The 20,286-nt window shown below is 38.7% G+C and overlaps 1 long non-coding RNA gene across 1 annotated transcript; it reads left to right on the forward strand.

The window, feature by feature from the left end:
- The first annotated feature begins 6,269 nt into the window (after positions 1-6,269).
- LOC126827334 (uncharacterized) lies at positions 6,270-12,922 on the forward strand. Its single transcript, XR_007682664.2, has 2 exons — positions 6,270-6,430; positions 12,712-12,922. It is a non-coding gene; the product is annotated as an uncharacterized LOC126827334 (long non-coding RNA).
- The last annotated feature ends 7,364 nt before the right edge of the window (positions 12,923-20,286 follow it).

Genomic DNA, 20,286 nt, shown 5'->3' on the forward strand with positions numbered 1-20,286 from the left:
AAAGAGTAACCCTGCTTCATGAGAGAAGTCAATCATTAAATGGAATATTCCTGCAACTGCCTGAAGGAAATTGGATTCTATTGATGACTTTTTTTTGTAAATCAAAGAATGAAATATTCAGTGTGGTTTAATCAAAAGCTTTCCGATGATACGGATCTCCGGAGATTTCAGCGGATATCCAGATTTTATCATGTGAGTGAGCGAAAACATATTTCTTGAAATAGATGTCATTTCGTAAGGAAGAATATAATATGTTGGTTATTGGAAACGTAAATTTTTGATAAAAATTTATTAAATTACCGCCTTTCGATTCGACTTGTGCCGAGAAGGTGCATAGATGACGCCTTGCTTTTAATTAGCTATTTAAAATCGAAAGCATCTGTGGTTTTTGTATTAAAGCAACGCGGTTAGCTAAGCCCATTGTGTTTTGTAAAAGAGATTCCATGGCCACTAGCCGCAAATGGAAAGATTCCAAAATCAGGAACAAGTTTCTATTTGTCTGCGATATCACTACCGTGAAAGCAGACGTTAAACATCAAGCGGATTGAAGAAGAAACGGTGTGAGTTCAACTGAACACCGGAATCAATAAAAGCAAACGCACACCACAAGAGAGAGAGAGATAGACAGAGAGAGAGAGAGAGGGTTTAACGTCCACTCGACGCAAACTAGGTCATTTCGGGACTAACATATGATTCAATTTTATTTCAATAATTCGCTTGCGCGTAGGGGTCTGTAGCAGTGAAAGGAAACCGGAGGACCCGGAGAAAACCCACGGGGTTGGACAGGCGCCCCTACTCCGTGTCACGTACAACCGGGGAATCGAAACCCCGCCAGTTGACTCAATGACAGACCTTATGATACAGCGCGCACCTGCTCTAACCATTCGGCCACCCAACCCCCAAGAGAGAAATAAAAACAATATCGTTGAGTATTGTAATAATCTCGTCTTCTTCTCAAGTCGATCATTACTCAGTTTCGACCGATTTAAAAATAAGTTATTCACATGCCACATTACTCATTTCCAATCCCTTTCACATGAATTTCGCCCTACAATATGTTTTTTTCTATTTCTTGTCAGATTAATTTGGTTTGAAGAACGTGGCTGTCATTATGCGCGCGATATTACATAATAAGGCGAATCCTTAGATACTTGTTCATAATTATCTAAGATATTCAGTGTGTGAGAAAAAATATCGAATGCATTAATTCTTCTCTCGTAATTCCAACTCCTTGCTGCTTTTCTCCCCGATTCCTCGTTCGTCTTGAAGATAAATTGCGTCATGTTTTTGACAAGTTCAACTAAATACCATTCGGTTCACCTCATGCAAATTCGATAAATCCCGATTGAATAATACCGGTCGTGAATCACGTTTCCCATTAAATACTAGTCCGATTATCTTGAGAGCAGCGTGAGTCATGTGCTTGATTATAGCTAACTGCCATGACATGACATGACATGACATCTGGTCACTGACATTATTGACACTTCCCGGAATATCAAAACATCCAATTTTAGGTGAGTAAACGTGACTTCTGACGAATAAGGTTTTTTCTGCATTGGCAGTTTTCAGAAAATTGATCGAAGAAGTCACTTCTGTAGTGGGACATGGTCGTAATTCAACATGGTCGTTTAATTAAGGGTGAGCATCGATAATCGGCGTACGGAGTTTCCCCATCCATGTAATTTGTGTAATGAAATAGACAACGTCATTAGAGGCTCGTTATGTATTCGAAAAGATAGAATTTGAATCAACTGGTTATCGTGGGGGGGGGGGGGGCGAATGGTTAGCGCGTGCGCGCTGTATCATAAGGTCTGTCATTGAGTCAACTTGCGGGGTTACGATTCCCGGTTGTACGTGACAAGGAGTAGGGTCGCCTGTCCAACCTCGTGGGTTTTCTCCGGGTCCTCCGCCCCCCCCCCCCGCATGCTTATCGGTATGGACCTTATTACTCTAGTACTGAATGTGTTTTACTACTTGTGCATTGGGTGTGTATTAATATAGTAATCTGTATATTCGATGTGTGTATTAGCATACTAACTTGTATATTCGATGTGTGTATTAGCATACTAACTTGTATATTTGATGTGTACAGTAACGTGTGTATTGAGTGTGTATTAGTGTAGTTACGTGTGTATTGAGAGTGGATTAGTGTAGTGACGTGTGTATTAGTATAGTAACATGTCTATTGGGTGTGTTTATTAGTATACTAACTTGTGTGTTAGCGAGTTTGTCTGCGATATCACTTCTGTGGAAGCGGACGTTAAAACTTAAGGTAGTAGTAGTAGTAGTGTTAGCGAGTCAACGTCTTACTCACTTAGCCACCGCGGGTCCAATACATCTCTGAACCACCGCGACAGATTGTAATAGTATCATCCATCAGAAGTTTGCAGGTTTATCTGATTTAATACAGAACATCTATAGAATAACATGTGGTCTACAATCTCAACTTGTGTTCAAAGCGTGGTGTTATTTTAGCAATTGGATTTCCGGGAATTTGTACCTGAACAACTGTTACAGATAGAACAAAGCTGTCACACGATTAAACATTCACCATAGTTACATGCCGTCCACTAATTAAACACATCACCTCCAAAACACTTTTATGATAATTACGTCATCAAAAGATGTGTCAGCTGGGATGTTGATGACGTAATACAGACGGCGTGTCAATCTGCCGGTCAATACGAGGTTTATATTACATGTTTATGCGTGGTTCGCGTGACACAAGGCGGGTGTTATTAGTGTTGGCTAGAGTTTTAATTACATATATACTAATTAATAAAGTTCACAGACGTGTTATTAGCTTGTGATTAGTAAATAATATCACAGACGTTAAACTTATTATACTACATTCGCTGCCATTTTGTGTGGGTTGCATACACGTGATAGAATAATGTACCAGCCTGCACCGGTACAAAAACGGTAAAGTCTAAAAATTAGAGCCAACTGCAGATTTCGTAAAGGTCGCGAGATGTAAACAGGTCTAGTGGATTAAGGTAAGGGTTAGGGCTAGGGTTAGGTTAGCGGTAGCCCTGTATACATCTCGTGACCTTTGATCAAATCTTCAACTGGCTTGAATGTTTAGACCTAACCGTACGTATACCGGATACCCGTCTCCATCGAGATCCAGGCTTCAGACTGGAGGAAGACTGCAGTAGTCGAGCGATAGGGAATCCCGTCGTCGACAGAGGAGAACCTTTTGGATTTTTCAAACCCGATCCTCATTTGTCAGGGGTGGCGCCTGCGGGGTTGACAAAGAATTATGTTTTGTTTTGTTTTCGGGTAGGGGCGAAAAACTGAGGCCCATTCGTGTAGACATTAGCGTGCATGTTAAAGAACCCTTACAAGGAATTCACAAAGGAATTCAAAACTCTTCCCCTCGAGGTCTCCTTTTTGCAACAGAGCCGAATATTCCAGCTCCTTACTCAATTCACTGATGAAGAATGTAAACTTTTTGTTTTGGTAAAGGTTTCGATATTTTCGGAAATGTGAATATCATACGACATACAGATCTCAAACATACGCGCACAAGTTTATATTCCATCTGAAGTATGTTGACATGTCAGAAGAGCTTCTGGTTGATTTGTTTATTGTCCATACCCCTTGTTTGTATTCGACGAGTTCATTATTTGAAGATTCAAAATGGATAACGGTAAATGTGGTTACCTCCTTTCTTTGTTCGTATAACGCGTGACGTAACACGTGACGTAATGTAGTATAACGTGTCGTAACATGAAATAACATAACGGTGTAACAGTTTACCGTTGTGAGAGGGGTCGAGAGGTTATAGGTCGTTTCTAGACCAAGAAGTTCAGTGTGTCACATGGACTTTCACGGTCGAATGATAACGAATCGGCAGGATCAAAGGATTTATCTACAGATATAGGCAAAGAAAAGTTAATAAACTTGTCATTAAGTCTCGTGGTATGGTTGAGTGACAAACATTACAATCTGTAATCAGCACAACGGGAGACAGGTTTCTATGGGATTCATAATTGCTACTATTGGACTCATAGACTAGCAATTATTTTCCCATTGACTTCAATGTTAAATGGCTGTAACATCACAGGCTGTAGCTTTTTTGCTCAACATTCCGTTGGTTCCAATCTTTATAGGCACAATGGGGACCACATTTGGCAATCTCCTCATCATAATTTTTTTGCTACGGGGATTTGAAGTTGACTGGGGTGAAAATCTCACTTCCGACACAATGATTGCTCTGCAGAAAGACACTACTTTACACCCCTTATCCCTCCACTGTAATATCATCAGTATTGCCCAAAACTGCTATGAAATTGCAAATTTGATCCCTTTTCTCCAATAGTAGACCAAAAAGTCAACGAAAAAATGCAGGAAGAGGGGAGAAAAAATATTAAGGAAAAAATTGTCTATTTATAACTCGCACTACAGTCTGAGTCCTATTGGGTTTTTAGTACCCGGTGTGTCAGCCATTACGTGAGTTTCTGGAACATCGATTTATCTCTGTATTAAATCCCCACGTCTGTCATTCAAACAGAAAGATATTTTATATTCATGAATTCAAGTGTTCCTCAGACGAACGAGTTGAAACACAATCCCTTCTCAAATGAAATTCAAATAGTATTTCCATTTATGCCAAGTCCCCCAAAAACTCCAAAAGATTACGATCATAGAACAGTGTACTATTGATATTAAATGATCCCTTTTGCATCGAATGAGTTGAAACACATCCAATCTCAAGTGGAATTCAAATAGTATCCCCATTTATGCCAAGCCCCCCCCCCCCCCCGGGAACATAGAAACCACGTGCTAATGAAATTTCTTTTTAGGTTTGAAGTGACTGTCTTTAGTAATAAATTACTTCAAAAATATTTTCTGAAAACCACTCACACTAAAATGTTGGTCGTTGGACATCCGGTGAATTAACATATCATATCTGCTATCAAATACTCAAAGTCCTTGTAAACACCCCAATCAGTTCAACATCACGAATACTTGTATAGCACAATAGATAAAAGAAAGGTGAGGTCGAATTGTGGCCAGTTGTTGCAGACGTCTAAAACTGTGTATGAAATATGTGGCAGTTGTCACAAAATGAGCAGCGACCACAAAATGTGCAGCGGTCACAAAATGTACTGAGTTCAAAACAGTTCACAAAATGTGCAGTGTTCATTAAAGTTCACAAATGTGCAGTGATCAACCTGAAGTGTACAGTTCATTAATGAAATGAAACTATCCAAAACCATGATAAATTGTATTCTTTTTTACTGGCATATTGATTGTTTTATTAATATATTTCGTAATGATAATCCAGTGTGATGCCCCATCGCCTAGTGTTTAACGTCCTACTGTTCTGCTCCGACTAGGCTAGACAGCTGTCCTTGTCAGGACCTCCGTCCTGCACCACTGAGAAGGGGAAACGACGTCGGAAAATCCCGATGAACTTTCTCCGCCAATGCAGGGATCAAACAGGCGACCTACAGACTAGCGAGCCAGCGTCCTACCCACTTAGCCACCGTGGCTCCCACAGAGTAATAAGCCCGAATTGCATTCCATAGATTTGTGTCTATTTCCAGTTCAATTTCTACTTGAAACTGAAACGTAATACATGTTGAATATAATTACGACCAGAACAAAGGATGCTCAAATTGTGCACTGATCAATTTTCCTTATTTGATACCCTGGCTTAAGGGACGTTTTTATAATACAAAATATATTGGGGACTCATCAACACAGCTTCAGTCGTTTAATCTTTATACGTCTAAATGGCATTTACGGGGTTAAATTTTGAAGGAATGTCGATTAAACGCCTAAATCTATTTGTTAAGGCCAGTTCAATTTTTGTCAAGGTCGCTGAGATGTAAACAAGGTTAGGGCACGTGATTGTTGGCGAGATTGTAGGTTAGGGTAAGGGTAAACATTGGGGCCAAATCCAGGGTTAGGAGGGTTGGGATTAGCGCTAGCCCTGTTTACATCTCGTAACCTATGACGAAAAATTGAGCTGGCCTTATTATTTAGTCTACCCGTCGATAAAACAGTGTAGTACTTGATTCTGTTTGATTCATCAGAAAGCTGCACCCTTTTGTCGGTCCTAACATACGTGTCACTATAAGCTAAACAATTTTGTGAATTAAAACAAGTAAACAAAGAAAGTTAAATTAGAACTAAACACTTCTAGTTAAAGTGTCTGCTACATCCTTTTAAAGTTTATTTATTTACTCAGGAGACTTAGAAATACTTAATAGAAGGTCGTTTATATACGTGACACTTCGCTCGTCAGCCATCTTTGTATCCTTCAGAAATGAACAGAACAAAGTCGTTAGATAATTAACACTGTATATTTATGGCGAATATGTTGCTATATTTGACATATATAAGAATAACAGACCTGTTTATATTTATGTTTATATATATATATATATAAGTAAATGTCTAAAGAGAATTTGATGTAAGTAATCAATTAGTTCTTTTAACTCACATTTCATCTTAATGTGAGAGCCTCGGCCAGAATGTTAACACATTCTGACGAGTGCAAGTATCTCAAAGATTTTAGATTCAAATACTTCCGTTGTCAGTCATTACAGAATTTATTTGCCCAATCGGATCTATATTGTAAAGCGTTAGACACATTTTTGCAGAAAATTTTAATTTGTATATATCCTTGTTTTTTTCCCATGATTTATATTTTAAATATTTGATATACAGAGAATATTGTTATTTAAACATACATTATGCAAGAGCTAAATCTGCCTATTGCAGGTCTTTCTTTAGGCTTGAAATGTGCTACTCGAAATTTTAACAAGATTAAGTTTAATTTAAAAATGGGAAAGCGAGGCTAAGTCTCGAATATACCGGTGCCCTGGTTACCCCAATGCACAAATCTTGTCAAAACTACAAACAGTGATAACTTGGCTCAGAATGAAGTACTGCAATTTGAATAAAATTTTCAATATTTTCGTTTTACATTATCTATTTTCGAGCTATTATAGCAAGAACGGTCAGCTCTTTATCTAAATCTTACATAATGTATCTTTAATTTTAATATGTTAACTGTGATATGTGTTTTTATGTATCTCGTAGATGTCACCATATGTTATTTAATTTTAATAATGTTAACTGTGATATGTGTTTTTATGTATCTCGTAGATGTCACCATATTGTATTTTAATTTTAATAATGTTAACTGTGATATGTGTTTTTATGTATCTCGTAGATGTCACCATATGTTATTTAATTTTAATAATGTTAACTGTGATATGTGTTTTTATGTATCTCGTAGATGTCACCATATGTTATTTAATTTTAATAATATTAACTGTGATATGTGTTTTTATGTATCTCGTAGATGTCACCATATTGTATTTTAATTTTAATAATGTTAACTGTGATATGTGTTTTTATGTATCTCGTAGATGTCACCATATGTTATTTAATTTTAATAATATTAACTGTGATATGTGTTTTTATGTATCTCGTAGATGTCACCATATGTTATTTAATTTTAATAATATTAACTGTGATTCGTGTATTTATTTATGTATATTAATATACTGTGATTTCGTATAATGTGTCTCGGAGATGTCACCATATGTTTGACTCAATATCGCCCGGTTGGCGCTGACGTGCCATCAAACCACATTTCAATTCTTTTGACGGGAGACACGGTGGTTCAGTGAGTAAGACGCTGGCTCACTAACCAGGATATCTAGGGTTCGATCCTCTGGATTTTCCGGTTCTATCAAGGACAGCGTCTAATTGTTCGGATGGGTAGAAACCGAGGTCCCATGTGTGCATATAAGAATCATTGAAAGTTGGATATTGTTCGAGCAAACTTTCCCACTGTATGACGTATGTACGTCTTCATTATCCCGGTTGGTGCAGATAAATAGGACGTTAAACCCCATTTTATTTCATTCATTCAGTTTTTTGACTAAGCGTTTCCATCCGTCATTTAAGATATCGATTTTTTTGTATAGTTAAGTAATATTGGTCTAGATCATGGTTAGACGTTTCGTGTATAATAAATCTCTTTTTAAATAAGATTATTAAGTGATTGTTTGTTACAATACGAGATCTATTTGGGCCATATCAAGTGGATGTTAAACCCCATCTCTCTCTCTCCCCCTCTCTCTCTCTCTCTCTCTCTCTCTCTCTCAGTGAGTTCCCGGTCGAAACATTTCCTCGGGATTCTGCAGCCTGGTATCGCGTCAGTGGTGGAAGGGTCTGGCAAGGTAAAAAAAAGGATCAAGTCGTTCAGATTGGACCAAAAAGTGAGATTCACCCGCAGCGTACTCCTAAAAGAATCATTGAAATTCTAAATTGCCCTTATATTATATAGGACACTGTGTATGCCCATCTGTCATTGTCCCTGTTTTGCAGAATAGTAAGACATTAAACCCCATTCCATTTCCTCGTGGGTAAAATCATAAATGTCGGATCCTTTGCTTGATAAAGACGAGAGAAGTTAAGTAACTTTTATTCCATATAACTCTCCAATCTGTTTCACAGAGAATTACGAGTCTCGTATAATATCTCTGTCATAGATGACTGCCTTAACACGTGCTGTCACAGCACGCGGTGTGAATCATTGGCTGAATGGCGCGTGCATTGTTTACATAAGACATAACTGCTTCGGAGAGAATGCTGCATTTTAGTCAATTTAATACCCATTTACACTAAATCGGAAATAATTTTTACCTACAAATACGTCTAACGCCTTTATTTATTTTTCCAATATATACAAAAAATGTTTTAGAATTTAATTTGTCGCAGGAAAAAAGTTAATATTTCTAGCTCATTAAGCCGCATCAATGTCATCCTTATCAGTGATTGTCGCGGCCAAGCAAATATTCACTGCGGATCAGTGTGATAACTCTCCTGTCAAAAGGCAAAACCTAGTAACTCACTTTTTTTTTTATCAAAATTGAGTTAGGACCAAATTTGTAGTTACTAGGGTATGGGCTTCCTGTTGTTGTACTAGATATTCCAATCTTTTGATTTTGTAAGCAGTTACACCCATGACACAACCAGGCAACTTCCGTCATTTGCCTAGAATACCACAGCAAAACCTAGTAACTCAATAGTCAAATCAATGGATGAGCTGGGGTTTAATATTCATTTGCCTTTTGACAGGAGAACTGTGTCATGTATTATTCTGATAACGCGTTTATACTAAAAAGTAGAATGTTTCCCTTTAACCTTTCTGTTCTGACTTTCAAGACCAGTGATAAATGATATAAACACTAGCTTTAGGGTCAATACAACCCATCTCAATCCGCCCCGATTGGAACCCCGCGCTCTGAGATCGATATGAACAAGAGCCTGGAATTAATCACCTAGCATCACGTGGAATCCTTCAAAAGATAATTATATAATACCCACATGGGCGTGATAAAATATTGAGATAAAATATCCACTAAGACCTGTTTTCCTCAAGACGAAATACAATTTTAAAAGATGACTGAACTATTATTAAACCCACTCCTTTTATATTTTGTATAGTTGTGTGATTAGACCCAATTCAACTGTCTTGGAGTTATTTTCGCTTATTGGAAATCAATTTTCTATTGAATGTATATTTCTATATAGCTATGACGATATTAATGTCAACAGCCTTTATCTTACTTAGAATAACTTTTCAGGTTAAAAAAAAATAAACAAACTTTGTATAAAGACAATGACCTAGGTCTTCCAGCGTGATGTATGGCATGGACTGAAATGGGGTTTAAGGTAGCTAAATCTCTAACTCAATATCATCCAAAGTCTTCGACACCGAAGACACGAATTATTTGTCAATTTAAATCAACATTGATGTTGTGATCTTACAGGGAAAAGATGGGCTTCTGATATACACTATTTAAGACAAAAAAAAAACATTTTATCATTGGTGCAAGAATCGTGTACCATTATTCTTTTTAGCGCCATTTGTAACCAGGGACTCAAAAAACGTACGCCATATTCTTATTTGGAGAGCATGCGCAATAAATACTTTCAGTGTAGACTGGAATATTAGACGCTAGACATTGTCATTCGATTGAGACTTCTGGTGTTTTTTTGAAATTAGAGTAATGTAAATCAGTTTATATACATTCATATTACATTATTATATGCGTTGCGACCCATTTGGGTCAATTTCTAGGTCCCACATATTAGCGATTTAGCTCCTTTAATGAAGTATACGCCATGCAGTGTGCTACATGGGACATTTTTGCATAGCGAGCGTCGTTTCCGCTTATTCTTAATATAATTCCGTTAATGGTTCTTATAAATACGTGAAGGCAACGAATACACGGTTGAACCTCGATGGAAACCAGACTAAAAGATCTCGGAAGAACTTTCTCGGACAGCACCGGGATCGAACCTGGCACCGCCTGGTTAGCGAGGCAGCGCCACCGCGGTCCCCACCTTGTGTAAAGATGCTGAACAATGAGATCAAATAAAACGAAATGTTATAATAACATTCAACAATCGTTTACTTAAATAATTAAAACCATATCTCAACCATCTTCAGAAGTAGTTCTTTTAAAACTTTATTAAATAATTAATAAATGTCATACACTTTGAATGGATCAAATTGACAGTAGACTATAAATTGCTTTGGTTTTAAATTAAGAATCCTATAGTCTCAAAAATCTTTCATCTCTCTATAAAAATAACACCCATATCTGGGAACTTGAAAGCTTTTATATTTAATGATAGTATTTCCTTGTTATACAGTTTGAATAGTCATAAGGCCAGGGTAAAGAGAGTACGTTATTATAGTGAAGTGTTTGTTTATTGCCGAGGCTGAAACTTGAGATAATAGAATATTTAATACGTGCCCACTCATCTATGAGTAAAGGAAATACCTGTGGTATAAAGGGAAACTGCGCTTTATCGGGCATAACCAATTCTTTTATTTATCTGTACTATGAGTTTAAAGGGAAACTACGCTTTAACGGACATAACCAATTCTTTTATTTATCTGTACTATGAGGTTAAAATTCTTTTCACAGAATGACAAAAAACAAAATGTCCGCATCCGTCTGTATATAAAAATAAAAATACTCGTCCCGGACATGTGTGTCTTATAGACAGTATAGCATACAGTATTCTTACTAAATCTAAAACTATATAGTAAACTTGAAAGCAAGATAAACGCTCACTCGACACAAACTAGGTCATTTCGGGACTAACGTATGGCTCAATTTATTTCAGCCCGGAGAAAAACCGACTCTATGTCTTGTCACGAACAAGCGGGGGTGGGGGTTGGGGGTCGAGACCACGCCGCTTGACTCAATGACAGACGCGTGACCCCCCACCCCCCGCACACTCAATGTTTATATTGATGCGAGACCAAGAGATCTATTAACTTGGAATAGTTTCTGACTGCGCGGACGACTTAGCTGATGTGTGTTATGTTTCGTGGCCTGGCGACCTATTTTTCACAGTTACTAAAATGTGTATATCACTAACCGGATGGTCAAGTTCAAATTAATTGATAAATACAGCTGAGAGAAATTCTTTGTGTATATTCTAACGGATCTTCGATGATTCGAACGTTATCTCCGCGTTTTGTTATCCTGCAGGCTGAGGAAGCAGTGAACAGGAGATATGTACAAACACCCACACTCGTTGAAATGTTCGCCAAAACTTGCAGTACGGGGTCTAAATCTATTTGTTAAGGCTAGCTCAATTTTGTCAAGGTCGTTGAGATGTAAATAGGGTTAGGACACGTGATTGTTGGCGAGATTGTAGGTTAGGGTTAGGGTAAGCATTGGATCTAGGGTTAGGGTAAGCATTGGATCTAAGGTTAGGGTAAGGGTTGGGATTAGCGCTAGCCCTATTTATATCTCGTGAAATATGACGAAAAACTGAGCTGGCCTTATCATTTAGAACTAACTGGCAATATACAGTGTCTCTTCGTTCGAATGGGATGAAAAACTATGGTCCCGTGTACACATTGGCGTGCACGTAAAATTACCATTCACAGTTGGAATTCGAAATAAGAGTAGGCCGTAGCGCCGCTATCTGGGCAAAATTTCTTGCATAGCACACAACCCTGTTGGTGTAGAAAAATTGGACGTTGTCAAACACCATTCCATTCTGCTCGTGACACAGGAGACCATCACATAGAAACAATGGCGCATATTATAATGTAAACATGAAATGAAATGAAATGGAGTTTGACGTCCTACTGTTCTGCTCCTAACCTGGGCTAATGAAGACGGGCATAGGCCATACAGTGTGCTATGAGGGAAATTTTGCCCGGGCAGCGGCACTACGGCCTACTCTTATATCGAATTCCAACTGCCAAGGGATCTTTTACGTGCACGCCAATGTGTACACGGGACTTCGGTTTTTCGTACCATCCGAACGACTAGACAGCTTTCCTTAGTCATTCATTCATTGCCACCAAGACATTATGTCATTCATTCATTGCCACCATGGCAACCGGCTAAATCTATTTGTTAAGGCCAGCTCAGTTTTTGTCAAGGTCGTTAAGATGTAAATAAGGTTAGGTCACGTGATGCTGGCGAGATTGTAGGTTAAGGTTAGGGTAAGCATTGGGGCTAGGTTCAGGGCTAGGGTTTAACACTCGCTCTGTTTACACCTCGTGACCAATGGCGAAAAATTAATCTGGCCTAATCATTTAGCACTAACCTAATCAACTCCAGGTCCGTATCAAGTACACTTGGCCATTACAGAAAGACGCAGAACTCAAAAACAGATTTGATTTTATCTTTTTAGACTCGATGATGCAGAACCAAAAATGGTTTAGTTCCAGATACATGTAAATTACAGGAGTCTGTGTTACATGTGATGTGCCAGATTCTTCTCCATCTCCATTGTATATCGATAAATACAAAAGCTGTGAGCCACATCAGAAAATAAGATTCCTGAAATACCAATAAAGGTGGTGCCACTCGGTTTTATTTCTACAATAAACTATCTTTTTCTTCTTTATGTATTATCATTGAATATTGGCGATTTTGGTTGAATATTACTGTATTTGACTCCCGTCTTCAGTATCCCTGTCGGAGCATAACAGTAGGACATTAAACCCCATCTCATTTTGTTACTATATTTGATTATAAGAGCAGATTATTTGTCGGGGGCCTGTTTGTCACTCGGCAAACCTCAGTAGATTCTAGTACCCTACATCTAGAGTAACGGAATCTGCCGCGGTTTGCCGAGTGCCTGTTTGTGTGTGAAATAATTCTGTTTAATTCTGCTTAAACAATAACGTGATGTCGAGGTTTCCGAGAACTATCGTACTTATATACATTTGAGGACATATATTAAAATATGTACATGTATGTCAAGGTTTTTCTGGGTCTATTTTTAAACCACTGCATCGGAGTTGCATGTTTCCTGTGACGTGACTATCGACACTCTAGTTTAAAGCATCAACTTCCGTTGTAACCGGAACAGAATGGTGACAATACATAAAGTCTCTTGTTCGACGTCTGCACGTTAAAAACAATCCACCATTGTATGCCAAGTAAGATATATAAATATTCATATAAGTAATGTTTCCTTTGTTTGTCTCACATGGCCGAAAATAGTTTGAGTTATGTAAATGGGAGTGTTTATTTTCAGAAGGGGTGAGGGGGGTAATGGTTTAACGCGTTAGCGTGAAATCATAAGGTCTGTCATTGAGTCAATTGGCGTGGTTTCCAAACCCCCGCTTAAATATGACAAGGAGTAGGGTCGCTTGTTCAACCTCGTGGGTTTTCTCCTGGTTCTAGGGTTTCCTCCCACTGCTAACGACCACTACGCGCAAACGAATTATTGATATAAAATTGAATCATGTGTTAGTCCCGAAATGACTTGGTTTGTGTCGAGTGGACGTTAAGTATCCCTCAACCCATAGGTCACGGCAGGTTCAGGTTGAATTGTTCCCAGGTCAGATGTTACCTAGTGACAAAATTATCCGAAATTTCACAGCCGAGCCGATTATCAAAACGATGTGCCTTTTCAGAACATGTGCCTGTTCCCCAATCCCATTCAGATATCCTGAAAAAAAATATTGTTTTAAGATAAAAACAAAAAACAGCAGGTGCTTAAAACAAAAGAAAACAGTTCTACGGGTGGTCACGCGATGGTATCAGTATTCGATATTGTTCTCAACGGTGTTGCCTATTTTCTGGCCAGTTAGGGAGAAGATCAGGCCAGTTGAGAGAAGATCAGTCTGGTTGGGAAGGAGATCGAGTCGGTTGGTGAGGAGATCCGTAGGTTGGGGAGGAGATTCGTCCTGTTGGGGAGGAGATTCCAACGGCTGGGAAGGAGATCGGACCTGTTGGGGGGGGGGAGATCAGAACGGTTGGGTAGGAGATCCGTAGGTTGGGGAGGAGATTCGTACGGTTGAGAAGGAGATCGAGACGGTTGAGGAGGAGATCGGAATGGTTGGGGAGGAGATCAAGCAGGTTGGGGTTAGAGTTAGATATTTCGATGATGGGGAATTTTCGAAATGTCCTTGACCGACTCGAAAATAGATTCTCCCGTTGTCAACACCGTTATCAGTCCATACTACTAATCTCTCGTCACTAACGTACAGTGGTGGTACCATGTCGATCAGGGATATATTAATGACAGGGTGTTTATGAAACTGTTTAATTATCATTGTATCAATCATCATTATGATCTTATATTAAAGCTAACGATGATAGTAATATAGATAGATGTGTTATCATATCCTTTAATCAACAGTTTATTCTTATACTTGTATAAACACCTATAAATCATCGCCCGTAAAGACAAGAGATTTGCAGGAATTTAATGGAAGTGGTGTTTTATTCTCAGCTAGTCATCAATATAACCTCTGAATCACCTTGTATTGATCGTCGTGGGTAGAAAGGATGAACTGTTTATCATGTGTACCGACTAATAATATAGTAGTCATCGCGACCACCTACTTCTCGTCGTTACACACACACACGCACTGAGAGAGAGAGAGAGAGAGAGAGAGAGGGGGAGAGAGAGACTACCAACTTCCATATTTCATTTGCCCGAAGCTGCTTACCAGTGTTGGGAAATAAGCAGAATCGGGGAAACCCCATTTCAACACATTCAACCCGGTAGGGGAGTATCTGTGTATCTGATAAATGACGATGATTGATCCTGTTTGAACTGTTAAAGGTGTGATAGAAATCATTCTCACCAAACCATGTTTTATATATAAACATCCTCTCATCCACCTGTCAATAATAAAAACAAAAACCAAGATACATGTGGTCCAATATTTAGTGCGGATCATGTTATTTACTATCCATAACAACCAAAAGCTGCGTCGATGATTATCAAGGATTTTAAGATACATGTACACGGTTATGGTCATTCGTGTTTTCAATATCATGAACTACTTTGGAACTAACTTAAATCATATTCCTGAAGCAATGGCCCGAGAAACCCCTCTCTGGCCATTGCTGTATTGGCATCTGATATTTGAGATTGGAGGGAGTGTGTCTATTCCTCCCGTTCAATCAAATCTATCCCAAGTACAGCAACATGACAGCCCTTCGTTTAATCTGGATCTTCCCTACAACTTTGGACAGTGATTTAAGGTATTAAAAACGGTTAAAGTATGTTCGTCTCCAAACAGTATTGTTTAAATTGTTTTCGATTTGATAGCCTCGTTTGTCACGCAATTAGTTTTTCTGCAATATTCTGCTTTGTAATACTTGAGCTTTTGAGGGAGTGTGTCTATTCTTCCCGTTCAATCGAATCTATCCCAAGTACAGCAACATGACAGCCCTTCGTTTAATCTGGGGTCTTTCCTAAAACTTTGGACAGTGATTTAAGGTATTAAAAACGGTGAAAGTCGTGTTCGTCTACATACAGTATTGTTTACATTGTATCCGTGTAGATAGCCTCGTTTGTCACGCAATTATTTTTTTCTGCAATATTCTGCTATGCACTGGTTAATTGGGCATAATAAAATCGTGAGTCATGACGTAACATTATGTAAACATATTTGGTCCAATTTGGAGCTCTGTTTTAAGCGTAATGCTTTTGTAACGCAGTTAGCTATTAGTTGTTAATCGGACCATTGACCAGTCATAATTTGGAACAGAAATTTGCTTTCGTTAAAGCAGTGTTTAGTGGGATGAGGTATAATCAAACGAAACACTGCGAGGAGTATGATAGATACCAAACCCATAGAGTGGGATTGTGGAGTAAGGGGAGGTCACGATAAGACGGGCCTGGCACCTAAACACTAACCCCACTACGAAGACATCTACCAATCCAGAAGCAGAAGAAAACATCTACCAATCGATATGTTTTTTTTACTAAATAAAGGGAAGAACTTCCCACAAAACCCAATCCATAGCCTAAGGCCGACAATGGAAAGATTGCAAAATCATATTCTAAATACAGGAAGCAGCTTCGGCTCTTCTATTTCTTGTCTGCGATATCACTTATGTGGAAGCAGACGTAAAACACCAGGATACTACTAGGAGTATGATTGTATATAATCACTGCCAAGGTTCACACTGGCTTTCATTTTTTTCTGCCAAAATGGATGATCATTTTTGTATACAAAAATATTAATATGTTTTCAGACAAATGGAATATTTTATCTGCCAAACATAGCCTAAGGCCGACAATGGAAAGATTGCAAAATCATATTCTAAATACAGGAAGCAGCTTCGGCTCTCATATTTCTTGTCTGCGATATTACTTATGTGGAAGCAGACGTAAAACACCAGGATACTACTAGGAGTATGATTGTATATAATCACTGCCAATGTTCACACTGGCTTTCATTTTATTCTGCCAAAATGGATGATCATTTTTGTATACAAAAATATTAATATGTTTTCAGACAAATGGAATATTTTATCTGCCAAATATGTGTGATAAAAAAGACAACATGTAACAATTTTTTTTTCTCAGGTAGGCCTATTATAAAACAATTACCGATATAATTACTATACACAACAACTTAAAAACAAATCCGTCTTTACATAATATACTATTCAAAAAAAGTAGGGGATATTTGATTTTTAAGTGTTATTAAAGTCACCTAATGAAACTGACGAAGAAACAAATGACAAAATGAAATGAAGTTCACATTCATCGATTTATTCCAAATGATCGTTAGACTAAGTAAGGCACAGACTGGCCATTATAAGGGTAAAATGATACCCGGGGTCAAACAGCAAAGTTACCACAGCATCACAACCAAGTCAGTAACGGGTAAATCCTCCTCTGTTTGCCAAACAAGCATTGATCCGACGTGGCATACTCCTAATGAGACGTCTAAGGTCATTTTGGTCCAGATTGTCCCATTTCTGTTGCAACGCAGCAGCAAGTTCTTGGACATTGGCAGGACGTTGTTGACGTTGACGTAACCTCTGTCCAAGCATGTCCCAGACATGCTCGATGGGGGAGAGGTCGGGACTCAGTGCTGGCCAAGGTAATGTGGTGATGTTCTGTTGTTGGAGGTAACCTGTAACGATCCTGGCCCTGTGATATCTTGCGTTGTCATCCTGGAAGATGAAACGGCGGCCATGACGTCGTGCGAACGGCACAACATGGACTGCCAAGATGTTGTCCCGGTAGTACTGGCCTGTAACACGCCCTGCAACAACATGTAAAGCCGTTCTTCCAGCAACAGTGATGCCTCCCCACACCATAACAGAACCACCCCCAAATCGATCATGTCTGATGACGTTAACGTCTTGGAAGCGCTCGTTTCGACGACGCCACACCCTCCTACGTCTGTCCAAAAAATCAACAGTGAACCTTGATTCATCTGAAAACATCACATTGCTCCAGCGTCGATTATCCCAGTGTTGACGATCCCTACACCAACGACGTCTTGCCTGAATGTGATGATCTCTCAAACAAGGGATCACGCGAGGACGTCGGGCGCGAAGGTGACCCCTATGCAGTCGATTCCGAATCGTCTGGCCACTCACTCTCACACCAGTGTCTGTTTGAAGACGAGCGCTGATCTGATTTGCTGTGATGACACGATTTCTCAAGGCCAAGGTACGGATAAATCGATCCTGGGCTTGAGTTGTCGCCCTTGGTCGACCTGAGCGTGGTCTGTCCTGTACAGATTGTGTATCACGGTATCTGGACCATAGCCTGCTTATGACAGACTGAGAAACATTCATCGTCCGCACCACAACCGCCTGTGTTGTGCCGATCTGTAGCATGCCAAGGGCACGTAACCTTTCATTTTGGGTAAGCCGACGCATATCAAAATTTGTTTTCTGGTCACTAAAACAATTAAACTGATGTTTCCACCCTGGAATTCAATGCCACAATGACTGTAACATTCAAAGTCAGAGTCGTGCAAATCTTGGGTTGGACCCCCATGATGATCCCAAGCATCACCTGCATTCCATGCGGTAGCTATTGGTGCGTTTGGGCGTCACATGTAACTGGAAATGTTTCTTCTGTTAGGTTCTATAGAGACTTTTTTCGTAGTCATTTGCATATTTTAGTATTATGCCCCCAAAATCAAATATCCCCTACTTTTTTTGAATAGTATACATTAGCCCAGTTTTGAGATGATTTACTAAGATTAAATATTTTTTCTTGACTTCAGTCTATTTGCACAATGTATTGCACAATATATTTTCAGTATTTACACATTAAATCTCACTCAAGGTTAGTTATTTTTCTATAAATTTATGTTTTTGGTGTACAATAGAATGATATTAATTTCAGTTTTATTTGTAAGAAATTCTTACAATTATATTCGTCGTTCACTTCAGAGCATTTTGGCGGCGGTAATATGAAGCAAATGGCGAACCGTTTTCTCACTCGAGAATCGTCGCTCTTCGACTCGTCATTACGTTTCCGACCAATGGTGATAATATAATTTGATATAAAAATATCCGATCAGGAATGCTTCTATATTTTGCATGCCGTATGAAGCCACAGTAAACAGAATTCAACTATCGAAATATTTAATTCCCTTCGAAGAGAAATGTCGTCCATTTTGAATATTTCAATCTATTTTTTTTTATTCGACGAAACGAAACATCAAATTTATCACCGCGTGGATTAATCATTAGGAGTAAATAATGACTTGAGATAGGCTTTGCACCGTTGGCATTTATCAATCATTAGTCCAAGACAACTGATTACTCCTTGACATGTTCAGGATTATCAGCGAGTTGATTAATTTATGGTATGCTGCCACGTGATTGACACGTATTGTAAAGGTTAAAAATACATTATGTAAGATTTAGATAAAGAGCTAGTCATTCTTGCTATAATTGTTCGAAAATAGATAATGTAAAATGAATAATTTGAAAATTTCATTCAAATTACTCTATTGCGAGCGTAGATATTAGCCTTTGATTGTTTTACAAGACGTGTGCATTGTTCTGTATCTTGTTCTATCTTGTTGGACAGTCAGAGTTGGGTTGTATTGTTCTATGTCTTTTTTCTATCTTGTTGGACAGTTGGGCTCAATTGGGTTGTATTGTTCTATGTCTTGTCTAGCCTGGGTGTTCGATCCCTGCATTGGCCGAGAAAGTTCATCCAGATTTTAAAAATATAACTTACAAATATGAAATTGCAACTTTAATGAAACTAGGAAATATCACAAACCAAATTTTCATCATCCTAGGTCCGTGCTTATGTGGAGACTTAACCTCTCCCCCAAATTCTTAACCTAACCCTGGACCTAGTCCCAATGCTTACCCTAACCCTAACTTAAAATCTCGCTAACAATCACGTGCCCTAACCTTATTTACATCTCAGCGACCTTGATAAAAATTGAGCTGGCCTTAACAAATAGATTTAGCTATAGAAAACTGTGGTCGAAACGTCGCTCTGTAGTAAAAAGTAATTGTAAACTGAACACTCCTTCTAAATTGACCCCGAAATGCCCTAGTTTGTGTCAAGTGAACGTTAAACCCCATCTCTCTCTTTCTCTCTCTCTCTCTCTCTCTAGTCGTTCGGAATGGGACGAAAACCGAGGCAGCGTATGTACATTGGCGTGCACGTAAAAGATCCTTTGGCAGTTGGAATTCGATATAAGAGTAGGCGATAGTGCCGCTGCCCGGGCAAAATTTCCCTCATTGCACACTGTATGGCGTATGCCCGTCTTCATTAGCCCAGGTTAGGAGCAGAAAAGTAGGACGTTAAACTCCATTTCATTTCATTTTCTATGTCTTGTTGAACAGTTGGGCTCTATTTGTTATTAGATACATAATTTATCAAATAATTTGTAAAACGATTTGGTTAAACAACTGAATATCAACACATTACCTGCCATCAATCTTGTAACTTATAACCGACATTCAATAGCTTATCGAACAAACAGGAAAGTCAGCGAAGGACATTTTTGACGAT

This window comes from Patella vulgata, chromosome 7 (genome assembly GCF_932274485.2).
Source record: "Patella vulgata chromosome 7, xgPatVulg1.2, whole genome shotgun sequence".
NCBI classification, from domain to species: Eukaryota; Metazoa; Mollusca; class Gastropoda; family Patellidae; genus Patella; species Patella vulgata.